Below are 12,871 nucleotides of genomic sequence, written 5' to 3'. Positions count from 1 at the left end.
CCACTTCACTAATGCAAACTATTTGAGAGTAGATATTGTGAAAGATTGAAAAGCTTTACTGGTGTTAATAAATGGCATGAGGAAAAAAACCATTTCTTTGTATACAAAAAAAAAAAAAAAAAGAAAGTATACAAACACTCTTGTATTTAAATCCTGATTCTGACCTTTGCTATTTCTGCAGTGCAGAATAAATTGCATGAGATAACTGTTCTGCCTCAGCAAAAAGAACTGAGCTGAAAACAGATTTTTTTTTTCCTTTGGTGATCACATTGCTCACATAGTTTAGTAAAATTGTGTTTGATTATGCTATCACAGTGTTACTGAATATTACACACTTGTTAGTTATACCATTTTAGTATGTGTGTATTCAGGTTCCAGGAAAGCTACTATTATTTATATTCTGATTAGGGAGCTTCATAGGTGTTAGAGGCCACTGTTGTGGCTTTACGTTCTTCTTCTTATTCTTCGTCCCAGCTTTTAGATAGAGGCCACTGTTGTGGCTTTACGTTCTTCTTCTTATTCTTCGTCCCAGCTTTTAGAGACAAAAAAAGAAGCAGAAGAAATAGTCATAAAAGTAGAGACAAAACAAAGTTTCAGATGTAATAGGTGAGAGAATTTTAAAGTGAAGGACTTTCAAATGATTTTGATCAAGGGAGACTGGAGATTATGCTATCAATGGGAAAGGCTAACAACTAGAAATTGGGAGTATAATGGGATGACTCTAGGTGAGATAAAGTGCTAGAACAAGCACTGTCTGGCTGTAGTTTGATAAGAGACTGTAAGAGGCTTATTGGCTCAAGAGTACCAAGGGTACCAGATCAAAACTATAAGCAATCAGATGATTCAAATCAATGATCTTGACTAAAACTTCTGTGTTAGTTCATAGTTTGTCAGTTGTGTTAGTGTTTGTACAATTTGCATTGTAGCCATCCTCTGGAATTTCCCTCATGGCTTTTTGATGGTCCCTACTCCTTGCTCTGTCAAACTGCTGTACTGTTATCAGGAGTCTTGCAGAAGACCTTGTATTCAAGCAGTTACTGATCTTGGTCAAACAATGTCCACTCCATCGGACCTTGTACTTACAGCTTGAAAAGCCCATAGTTGCAGGCACTGCAATCACTTACCAGGAAAACAACAGTCAATGCTTTGAAGATGCTGTGTGTCCTAGCAAATAATATTTTTCCATTACTAATAAAAGAACTTAGGCTTCAAACTGACATGACAGAGCAGGGTCTCAGTCTCACCTATGCCTGTCTTGGCCTGCACCAATTTTCACTTTTTTTCCACAACTGGGTGATGACCAGGTGATCACTGCCACACCTGCTTCAGCTGAAGCTTTGTGAACGCCTCCTGTGGTCAAGTCTGACCAAGTGAGGCAGTCACAGCACAACAAAGAATTGTCTTTTCTCTAAGTTCAGTTAGGGTGAGCTGTTGTGCGAGTACCAAACAATCTGGGAACCAATGAGAAAGTAACAGACTTGCAGTCCATTTGGAGCATACAAAATATCCCCAAGTGGACTGTGATATTGAGGAGGAAAAAAAATATAGACATGCTGGTCTTCCCATCAAACAACTCGGACCATTGACAATTCTTGTAATCCCTCTCCCCTTTTCCTTTAGAAAGATCATCAACTTTAGCACCCGGAGGAACATTGGCAACCATAACATAACACCATAGAAGGTGGATAGATAATAGCTCTTGTACAGGAATTTTAGATGTACTATTAATGAGGCTTTTCTGTGTTGATTTGGGCCATGAGTGTTAGCAACATTGTAATTAGACAATATATCTGCTGTGTTTTGATTAGATTGTTAAGATTAGGATAACAGTAAATTTTTGTCTCCATATATATGTTATATTCCTTTTACCCATAAGATATTGAGTGTGGTACAGTAGAAATGTTCATTTTCTGGCATGACATAACAAGACATCTCATCAGAGATATCCAGAAATAACACTTTTGCTAGGCTGAAGTTGTGCGGTTCTGCAACATTTTCAACATGAACCTCTGCTGCTCATTTCTGTTCCTCTCATGAACCAAGTCACTCTGTGGAACGTGCACTTGGTCAATGCATCTGGCAATGTAGTATGTACCATTAGCAAATTCCATCAAAATGACTGACCTCAAAAGCATTATCTCCAAGCTAAAGGCAGGCTGTTGATGTATAAGCTTAATGAATTTTAAAGCAAGCAATATGGCTTATTCCTAGCCCTCTTATGCTAAACCCAAAATATCACCTATAAAATTCTGGACACATGGTGTCATTGCTATGTAAATAGAAGTTTACAAACAGTGGCAGGCTCGATACAGCTGCTTCCTGTAACACCTATTGACCTTGAAAGCAGAATGCAGGAGCAGCAGTGATCTTCAACCCGAATTCTAATTTTCCAGGAATTGCAACTAGCTATCCACAAGAAAAGCAAGCAGCTAGCTAAAAGCATACTGGAATACATTGTGTCATCTTCAAGGCCCTTGCCTACATAAAGTGTTTGATATATGATCATGCTAAGCCAGCAGTGATTCTGGTAAGCTGAGCATGTAACTGTACCTTGAATGACTTTCATGAATCAGCATGCGTAGACAGGATCTCCAAGAAGAAATGTTGTCATAGTAGTTTCACCAGATGATCTAGATGCACAGAGATAAAGCTTAGCAACTTGTCAAATTTATGACCTTATTTTGAATTCTGTAGGGTAAAGAGATAAAGGCACTGAGGAACTAGGAAAAGAACTTATACTTTTAGGAGAAGTGCAAAGTGTCAAAGTAAAAACAATGGCTCTCAATAGAAGGAAAACAACTCTCTAGCAAGATGTAAGAACTGATTTGCATTGAAAGAAAGAAAAACCTGAACAGATGGGCTTTTAACTAGTGGATGTGGTGGAGATAAACGGGAACCGCACATACTTACATTGACAGAAGCAGGAGACAGCAAATGTCTCAGAGAGAAGAAAGATATCTCAAGACAACAAAAGGAATTCTACGTCCAACATAGATACCTTCAGAAGAAAAATTAAGCCCCAAGCAGGCAACAGCTGATTAACTGTTGGTGAGTAGGGAGAAGTTAGCCAGAATGACATCTGTGAAAGAAAAAAGGCATTGGGACAGACATTTGTTGGAAAAGAGAAATGAAATTATGTAGAAATGACAAGAAAACCCCAAGAGAATGTGAATGAATGAGATACGCAAATTACAACTGACCTTGGAAGAAACAAAGGAAATACCTGGCAAACACAAAACTGAATGTGAAAGGATGGAACATATCTTAAAGGTCAGTCGTGTTCTGAGGGCCTTAATTTTAATGAAAATCTGAGCATAAGAACATGCTAAAGATAGAGAGGAGGAAGAAGATAAGGAGAGAGTATTTTTACATATATGGAAAGATTATTAAAGATCAGTAAAGGCTGAGACACTTGGAACAAAGTTGTGAATAAGAGATCCAGGATCCAACCTTGTACAAATAGAACTTAAACTGAAAATATTTGCCACAGGATACTTCACTTTGTAAGAATGGAGACCATTTCTTATTTAACCACAGATTCAACATTTTAATGAACTGTTATTCCTTGCTATTATGCATGCAGGTAGCATTCAAAATAGTCTTGAGCGCAAAAGCTCTGCTCCTATTTCAGATATAAATGTACATATTGATTTATACTTAATGAACTACTAAATATGGAAAATGCTATGAGAGGAGTAAATTATTCAGAGTAAATTTGACAAACTTGTATAAAATAAATAATGCATTGTAATTTATGGAAACACAGTTGAACTTAATTTATTAAAAAAATGACTGAATAATCTGTTATGAATTTTAGTATTTTTCCACATTGGTATCACACTGAAATTGCAGATTATATGAACCTAACTTTTTAAAAAAAAAGAAGAGTATGGTAATGGCCACTCTTGATCTTACTAAGCAATTGCAGTTTGACAGTTAAGTCTAAAGAAAGGAATGGGATCAGAATTATTCCTAGGAGGTATATTTCACAAGAAACAGCATTCCAAGTAGCCTGACATAATTCCAAAGTAGCCAACAGCATGTGGTGGAACAGTTACCTTCTTTTTTTTTTTGGCTAGAATGGGTGGTGGCAAAAAGAATTGTCCAGACGGAGTCAGTATAATGCTAAGTGAAGTGTAAGGTGTGTGTATGTGAATGGACTGAATAAATGGTCATGCTACAGCAGTGGTCAGACCTCCGCAATAATGAAAAGTCTGTACTATAAGCTAACACAGCCACTAGAGATCTTCATCTTTTCCCCCAGTTTCTTTCAGTCCTTTGGCTTTTGTGATAAACTTGAGAGGTGCAAACTTTTTGATTTCCTCCACCCAGACTAAAGGAGAACTAAATCTGACCTGAAAGATCTGTTATGAAGGTGTCCTACTCTGAACTAAAAGCCTGTTTTAGAATACTAGAACACCAGCTTTGGCATAGCAACTAAACTGTGGAGAGCCTAAACACAGTCATATTTGTATCAAACTGGCCTACGAGCCAGAACAATTCTTGGTTTAGAATTTATTTAAGACTTTATTTGCTTATTTAATGCTGGGGATAAAGCAAACAACAGAAGCTTTTTTTAACAAGTTAATAAAAAAGTCAGTTAAAAATTAGGAATTAACAGGGGGATAATATTCATTAAAGCTAGCTGATGTTTGTGAAACAAGAGTTAGAATTCTACATAGGTTTATGATAAGAGTAGGCAAATGAATGGAAGAGAAATCCTTTAATAGTTACTGAAAATATAGAAAATACTTCTGTCTCAGGTAGATCCTTCACTGAATAATTAGTCGACAAGACAACATTAAGTGAAAGTATCCATACAAACTTCCACTGTCCTTATTCTGCTGTGGATATTCACTTATGACCATTATTATGGTCTCAATAGGTCTTTTGCTTTACCTGCTAGAGCCAACCCATGATCTTATGCTACAATGGTTATGCTTGCACATGGGTAAGAATTCATTGTAATATATAAGGCACTGGTAGGCCTATAAATTTGATACCATAATGCCTAAATTAGATGTGTAAACTTTGGAATAGAATCTGAAGATCACAGTACAGTACAGGAAAGGTTACATGCTTCAGTCCAAAATAATAGTTATCTATGTAAAAAACACTCTTTAATATCTCTCAGTTCAAGCACCATAACTGAGCCTTCATCCCTAAATCAGGACTGCCTCACTAATTCTCTATTCTCAACTGGTTTTCAAACCATGATGGAGTTCCAGGGCCTGTGTATTATATGGTGCTCTACTTGTTAGAATATTTGTCCAAGTAGAAGATACTAAAGCCAGAAGTGTCTCAAATTGACATTTCCATGAGTAGCAGCATATTCTACAGCACTCATATCGTCAGCAGTATGTCATTTTTAAATGAGCACAGCACAGAATATAGATGCTTACAGGTCTCTCAGCTTAGAAAATAGTGGGAGTCTAGGAATTTAAATGCTTCCACAGCTTGGCTCTTTAAAAGTGTGATTTTGTTTCTATTTACTTCAAATTTGTAACTGTGAGTCTGAAGTCCAACCATAAAGTGTCCTGAGCACATAATTGAGTCAGTTGAAAAAACTTGAGATTTTAATGCCAACTGGTGTAACTTTGTTGACATCAAAGAATCATGAATTTACTGTTTAAACTTCATGTGAGTATATATGTTCAGATGAGTACCATTTTTTAACTGGGAAAATTTGGCCCATCAATCTTTTTCTAGTTGGCTTAGAAAATCGGTGGTTTAGTCAACCAAAATGGTTCTCAGGCAGAGATGTCTTTTCTCCAACTGGTCATACAAATACTCAGGTAATGTGATATGACAATACAGTTTTATCTCATTTAATAACTAAGGAATTGTTGTTTTATTACACAACCATGTCCTATTTAGCTAGCAATGTTGGTCACATTTTACAGTAATTTTAAACAATCTAGTAAAGATTCTAAACATATTGTGTCAAGTAGCCTGCCTACATGCTTGACGTTAAACAGATGCTAAAGTGCTTTGCTGATTCTTGGCATTAATGACTACATAAGGTGCAGTCAGTGAAGAACCATTTGTTTGAGATACGTGCTCTTAAATTTTTCCCTGAGACATACTCTATGTGCAACATGATTTGAGTTTGAAAAATGATCAAACCAAGGTGTACTGATTTTCTAACATGCAATACAAGCTTTTTTTTAACTCTCAATATGCCACCACATTACTGAAAGAAGTTCCTTGCTGGTACTTGGCTTAGATCCTTGTCTGGATTTGTAATGTCTTCAGGGTCTCTAGCACTAAATCTGGGTTAGGCTTAAAACCCCTAGTCATTTAATGCAACCTGTCTTACGTCATTGCACGTTTCCCTGGCTTCTGATGAAAGACATTATGGTCAGACTTCTTTTGCAAAATACCTTCCACTTAAAATGTTTTACAGCTTCCTGTGGCATTTGCAGGTACTAAGACAATTGATGTAGCCTTAGCATATTTATAAGAGTATAAGAGCACTTTTTTACCTCCTGTATCACAGAGTGATATCAGTAATCCAATCTTTTAGGAAATATGATATTATTCAGTTGTTTAGTTTGGATCTGCTCCTCTCTTAGGATTCCAAAATGTCTTTAATTTCCCAAAACAAAATTGTGGCATAAGTAACATATGTTCTGATTTTTTTTTCTGACAACCCTGTAAATAAAAATCTGTCACATTGTAGCAGATCAAAGAATCTGGTAGTACACCAACATTTACACAGAAAAAAACATTCGGTCAAACATTCTTGCAGAGAAGGTTAAAAGGTATCTGATTGAGATACGAATCTTTAAAACATCATGATAAAAGGAAACATTTGAAGTTTGTACACTTAAAGAAATCTTATTCAGAGTTTACTTATTTTGAATAAAGGTCATTTATTACTGAGGCAAAGTGATTAATATGAATGCCAGTAAAATGAAAAATTACTCAAAACAACAACTTTTCTTATATGAAACAAAAAAATTTATTTCAAAACATATAAAGTCTATTAAGCATATGAACAAACAAAACCAAAGCTCTCAGTTTTGGACAAACCCTAGCTATCTAGATGTAACTTTAACTCACTTCAGTTGTAACTTGAAAGTATGAAGAAATTTGCTTGTCCAAAACTCATTAAAGTCAGGAAAAGTATTTGCTTTGGCTATGTCAGGCACTACATGCTAAAAGAAACAAATTATTTTAAAAAAGACATTGCAGAAAAAAGTTCAGGAAATCTTGATTTGGAAACAAAACTTTCATAACCCAAACAATTCACACAAGCATGAATTGTTACATAAGAGTTCACACTTTGTCATATTTTATTAATTAGACTTTACAAACCATCTGTGCAATGTTCTTTGCTAACATAAAATAAAGAAAAATAAACATCATTACTTATATGTTGGTTCATAGTGTATCAAGTCATTTTGCATCTATTTATGTACAAAAGAAGAGCATTAAGAAATTATAGAGGAATAGGGACACTGTAGCTATCAAGACCAAATAGTCAAGTTATAAAATTTTTCTGGATGGATGGATAAGCACTGTTGAAAAAAATGTCCCAAAACTTCTTGTCAATCTTCGCTTCAAGTTTAACTCCATCTTCCCATTTATTTTTGTTATTTTTTTCTATAATGACTAAATCTTATGTAAATCAGTTACATGTACTGCAGCTGCCTATCCCTCGTGCTTTTTAGATTGTCGATCACTAAATATAAAGGAAAAAAAGAGTAGATTCACAAAAGAAAGCCTTATTCCAAGTTCACATCTGAGAAGCGGAAAGAAGCTTTCATAGTTTGGCTAATTTATATACCATAGAAGTTCCTCAATGTAGACTTTTCTACAGTTACAACTGATTTTTAAAATTCATTTCTCATAAAACTTTGTGATGTTCAGTTGGTGGTGGTTTCTGCATATATGTTTTCTCTTTAAAAATGTTAGGACCAGGAAATGTTTGGCACTTTACTCATTAAAAACAGATTTTATACAATGCTTAGCTATGGAAAAATTGTGAGATTTTTCTTAAGACTAATTCTATGACAGCCATTTTGAAAAGAACAATAAAGACTACTGGAATTAAAACTTGGGGTAGAAAATTAATGTGCTAAATATTGGTAAAATACAGCACAGATTATCTGCACAGGCGGAATACATTAGTCGTAGTAACTTTCTTTGCCTTAAAATAGTCCTCAGGCTGTAATGAAATATCTCACTCTTTTTGCCTACATTCCAAGTTCATTATTTTTGAACACTTTGGGTGACGATAACAGCTATTCAATTAAAGCTGTGTTAGTGGAATCTCCACCTGGTCTGGCATGTGAGGTTTCAGCTTCAGTGGCTGTCACAACCTGGGCGGGACAGACCAGGGAGGGATCGTAGTGAGTTCGGAATTCCCTTGGGCTAAATTAAGGTGAAACGACACCAAACAATCAGTTGAACTTTTTATTCATGGCAGAAGCAGCCTGAGCTTGGAAGGTGTAACAGTAGGTGCCAGGGTTTCCCACAACAGGAATTGGCATGAAACCACCTCGGTAAACTGTGTAACCCATGGTGACCATATACATCAGTTCAGGGAAGAAAATAAGGAGAGCCCTCCCATTGAGTCTCGAGGTTCAGAGCGGACCCCCCTGCTTTCTAGACTCCTTCTCAGAGAGGAGCCCAGGGGCAGCTGGATCTGCTCCTAGTCCCAGACTTGGTCAATGGTTCTATGTCTAAAGGGATGAAGTGTGGGGATTGTGGAAAAGGAAAAGGAAAGAGAGAAGACAGAGAGAGAAAAAGGAAGAGAGAAAGATTTCACTGGTCCTGGGTCCAGCGTTGGTCCAGTCAGCCGAGGGATCCAGTTCTGGTGGGGGGGGGCATGCGTGGGGCTTCAGTTTGTGTCCTTCTATCATCTCCTTGCCCCTCTGGGCAGGCACTCAAACTCATTCAACTAGTTAGGTGTCATGCACAGTTTGTGCTTTCAGACCCTTCGGGAAATGGGTTGGTGGGCTTGGGGGTCATTTGGGGAGTAACTTCTCCCTCCCTGCAGACATGACCGTTGTTTGATCTTTGGCCATACCTGGTGAGCTGCCCTGCTCAGCCTATCAGAACAGGGAACTGCACACCCTCCAGCATGCCCTCCCCCTCCCGTTGCTGATGTCCTGTGCTGATCTGTGCTGATCCACTTCTCACCTGTGGTTCAGTGTTACACAGAACTTGCCTCACCACAATGTTTGAGACATTAACTCTTTCAGTCCCTCACATGTGGTGCTGCTATGCAGCCTTGCAAGCAAGTTCCATTCCTTCCCTCAACCACAAAAGCCAGGCCCCGGTCTCTGTCCATCATGACGGGTGTTTGAGGTATTAACTCCGACCAGTCTCTCACAGTGGCTCCATCAGCACTTGGGCCATCGTAGCTCTTTCTTTAGGCCTTCCTCAGCATCCCTGTGTGATCCCTGCCATAGTGCAGCCTGCAGCTTGATGGTCACACAGAAAGGGCTGCTCCCAGGGAGCATCCAGTCCCATGTGTCCAATATTTCCTTCCAACGTTAACTGCTCCACTTTTCAACTAGCACTGTAGTTCCATCAATTTCAGAAAATATCAGTCTGGGTGATCTTTTAGCCACAGTCTAAACCAGTATAGCTTAATTTTCAGGAATATTATTCCAACACTGTAGGGCACCGGTATTCAAAATCTTATCATTTCATCTTACATCAGGATGGACAGAAAGGTTAATGGTACAGAGCTGGCTAAGTGGTAGTATGGATGGACTAGAAGTTGTGCAAATTTTGCAGCCATATAGAAAAGCAGTAAATGTCAGCTACACAATACATGTTTATTTTTGTGCTTGGAGTCAGATGCCTCCCTCATTCCAGACACTCTACTTTCACTTCCCAGAGTCTGAGTCAGCTTTTCTGTTCTCTGTGTGGCTTTGTCCTCAGGTCTAGTAGTCTGAGACAGTGTGCTGTCAAAGTGGCAGATTTTTTTCTGTTGATACTATTCCTGCCTTTTCAGAATGCACTGTTGGCTTAACGTATTTACTGTCAAGAGAGGGATGAACTTTTCTTTTAAAGGTAATTGGCAGTGTGAATGAAATGACATAAAACAAGTTCTCAGGTAAATTCATTTTTTAAAAACCTTGCAAAGAGCAGGCCATAGGTCACAACATAGATGACCTTTTATTATAGAAAAAATCATTACTGATTCAATTAACTAATGTTCCGCTACTATACATCTCATTTTTTATGAAAAACATGTGCAAGCAATGCAGATATTTTAGAATTATTGGAATTACAGGCATACAACTGACTGATTCAGTTTCACAGCTGAAGTGAAGCAAACAGTCAACACATTTTACCTTCTTTTTTCATGCAAAACAGAAACAAATTTCAACCTTATTTTTACTTTCCTTTTTTTCTTTTTTAAATACTTGAGGGATTAAAAAAAAAAAAAAGGCAGCAAAGAAAATATAGAGGGAGAGGCTATGGAGGTTCAGCTATTACCCAGCAAGAAACATGTAGAGGCATGATAGGGGCAAGGCAGTGGGACAGAGACAAGTTATTTCAGAATTGCCTTTGCTTTATTTTGGCTGTCTGAATGTTTAAGTATTCCATAAAAGTGGGATGACCTCTAATAGTGGGAGATCAAACTGATTCTCTTTCAACAGGGAAAGAAGGCCCTCTGGAAGTTTAGGCTTCAGTGTTATGCTCAAAATTTTGTTATGGATAAAAAAGAAAGAAATAAATATATAAAGACAAGAACTTATAATTAATATAATTGACATCTTAATGATCTAATTGTAAATTACTATAGTCAAGATTTAGTTATTACAGAAAAAAGAAAGAAAAAGAAAATAAAGGAAAGAATACCACTCTTACAGACAGAATCTCATTAATAATGACACAGTTAAAATTGTTATACACACACAATATACCATCTATCCCTTTACCTGCTGTTATGGTCACCCTTCCCCAGCCCCTCTGGAGTCAAGTAAACACAAATCACCAGGCAGTTCAAGACAAATTCAGACAGAGCAAGCCTGGCAAGTCTTCATCCTGGGGCCTTGCAAACTCAATACAACACCTGTGGCCTGTTACAAGCAACGGCAATACTCATAAATACATAATATTCAATACAAACAAAATAAATACAATTTACTTGGATTCAGGGCTCTCTCAGATGTTGGACAAAACTGCAAATTTCAAACATGTATGTTTGAAACTAACTGTTCAGCTGTTGCAGAATATTTTCGCTGCTGCAGCGCTTCCAATCAAGTACAGAATGGCAACCCTCTCCCCCTCCCGTTTTAAGGAATAAACAGTTTGAAAAAAAAAAATTAAAAATAGAAACATCCAGTACTAATAGTACCTAAATAATATTATGTATCACTGAGGATTATATACCTTTTTGTCTTCTGATTTAATAACAGCTCTTGCCAAATCTCCGATAACATTTTTTTTTTCAATTAAAGCACTCAAGTGTAGTCTAAAAAAGTGCTTTTCAGAGTCTGATTCTTTTTAAATTAATACATCACTATGAAATATGAAATTCAACAGAAGAACATCAAACATATTGTTGCCAAGCAACTGACAGTCCATTATGTTTTTTAAGTTTTAGACAACAAAGCCATGTTTTGAATTCCCTAAAAAAATGTATTTATATTTGTAATGTTCTTTATAAAAACCAAACATTTCTTGCTGTGCTATTTTTCTATGTTTACCTATGTTTGCATACTATCTCCACTTCAGGTGGGAAGTAGCCCTGAATAAGACCTTGAAAATAACTCCCAGTCTTGTCCTCAGTCCAGGATCACTGAAATCATTGGATTTTTGTTTTCTTTGACCAGCTCTGGAAAAAACCTGTTACTTGCCAAAACATTCAGAAGTACTTTTGAAGAGGAGGTGTGGGAAAATGAAGGCTGAAAGAAAAAGAAAAAAAATCCACACAGCAATATTTTCTTAATTTCTTACAAAACACAAAGTCAGAATTCTCTGAGCACTACCAAAGAGATTCCTTATTTTAGAGACCAGTCTTACTTTTGACTCAGTTTACGAGGCTGACTGATTATTCCTTATTCTTAATCTGCCACATGTACTATTGCATCATTGCTGACATTTTTTCCTGTTTATTTCCAAGTGAAAATACATCTTTTGGTTGTCTACCTTTGAAAAAAATAATACAAGGAATAAAAGAAAACAACAGTACTATTCTTTGCATCTTCTTCAGAAACATTGAATCTGATTTCAAAGCTGAACAAATATTTGACGTAGCTTTTGTAAACTACTGCATACATTTCCATTAGAGCAACTGTTGAATTCTAATCTACTGATTAAAAAATGCAGGAGATCACAGAAGAAAATTGTCAGTAATGTTTCCACCTCATGCTTGGATAAAATTTTTGTAGGAATCATCCTTAAATGTAAAACAGACCTTAAAAAAGAAACTTATAAAAAGACCTTCAATTAACATACTAATGAAATAAAAGCAGTTCTAAGAGTTTTACCAGAGCATTGATGTCTGTTGAAGATTTCCTGATGAAGAGAAATTAAATGGCTGGATATTTCTTTCTATTGTTTTAATTTATTTAACTTCAGTATCATAGGTGTTCTGGAAAGTCTGATATTTTATATTCCTTAGCAGTAAAAGGGACTTCATTAAGAAAAACCGCAATGCTGCCACTCCAAAAAAAGAGGGTTGTACTGAGTGCAAAGGATAAATTATGACCCTACTAAACATTGAAAATGCATTCTAGAAGCATTCTTTTTGTCCCAGTAAGAGCTTAAGAGCTTTAATTTTTAATAGCAGATTATAACATATTTTATTATTTTTATTGTACTACACTGTAGTTTATTATCAATACTGATTAATAAGATGGTATTATCTCAAAGATATAAAAAAGCAACAGAATTGAGT

Source organism: Aquila chrysaetos, chromosome 1, assembly GCF_900496995.4.
Source record: "Aquila chrysaetos chrysaetos chromosome 1, bAquChr1.4, whole genome shotgun sequence".
Classification (NCBI taxonomy): domain Eukaryota; kingdom Metazoa; phylum Chordata; class Aves; order Accipitriformes; family Accipitridae; genus Aquila; species Aquila chrysaetos.
Note: the sequence above shows the minus strand (reverse complement) of the source record.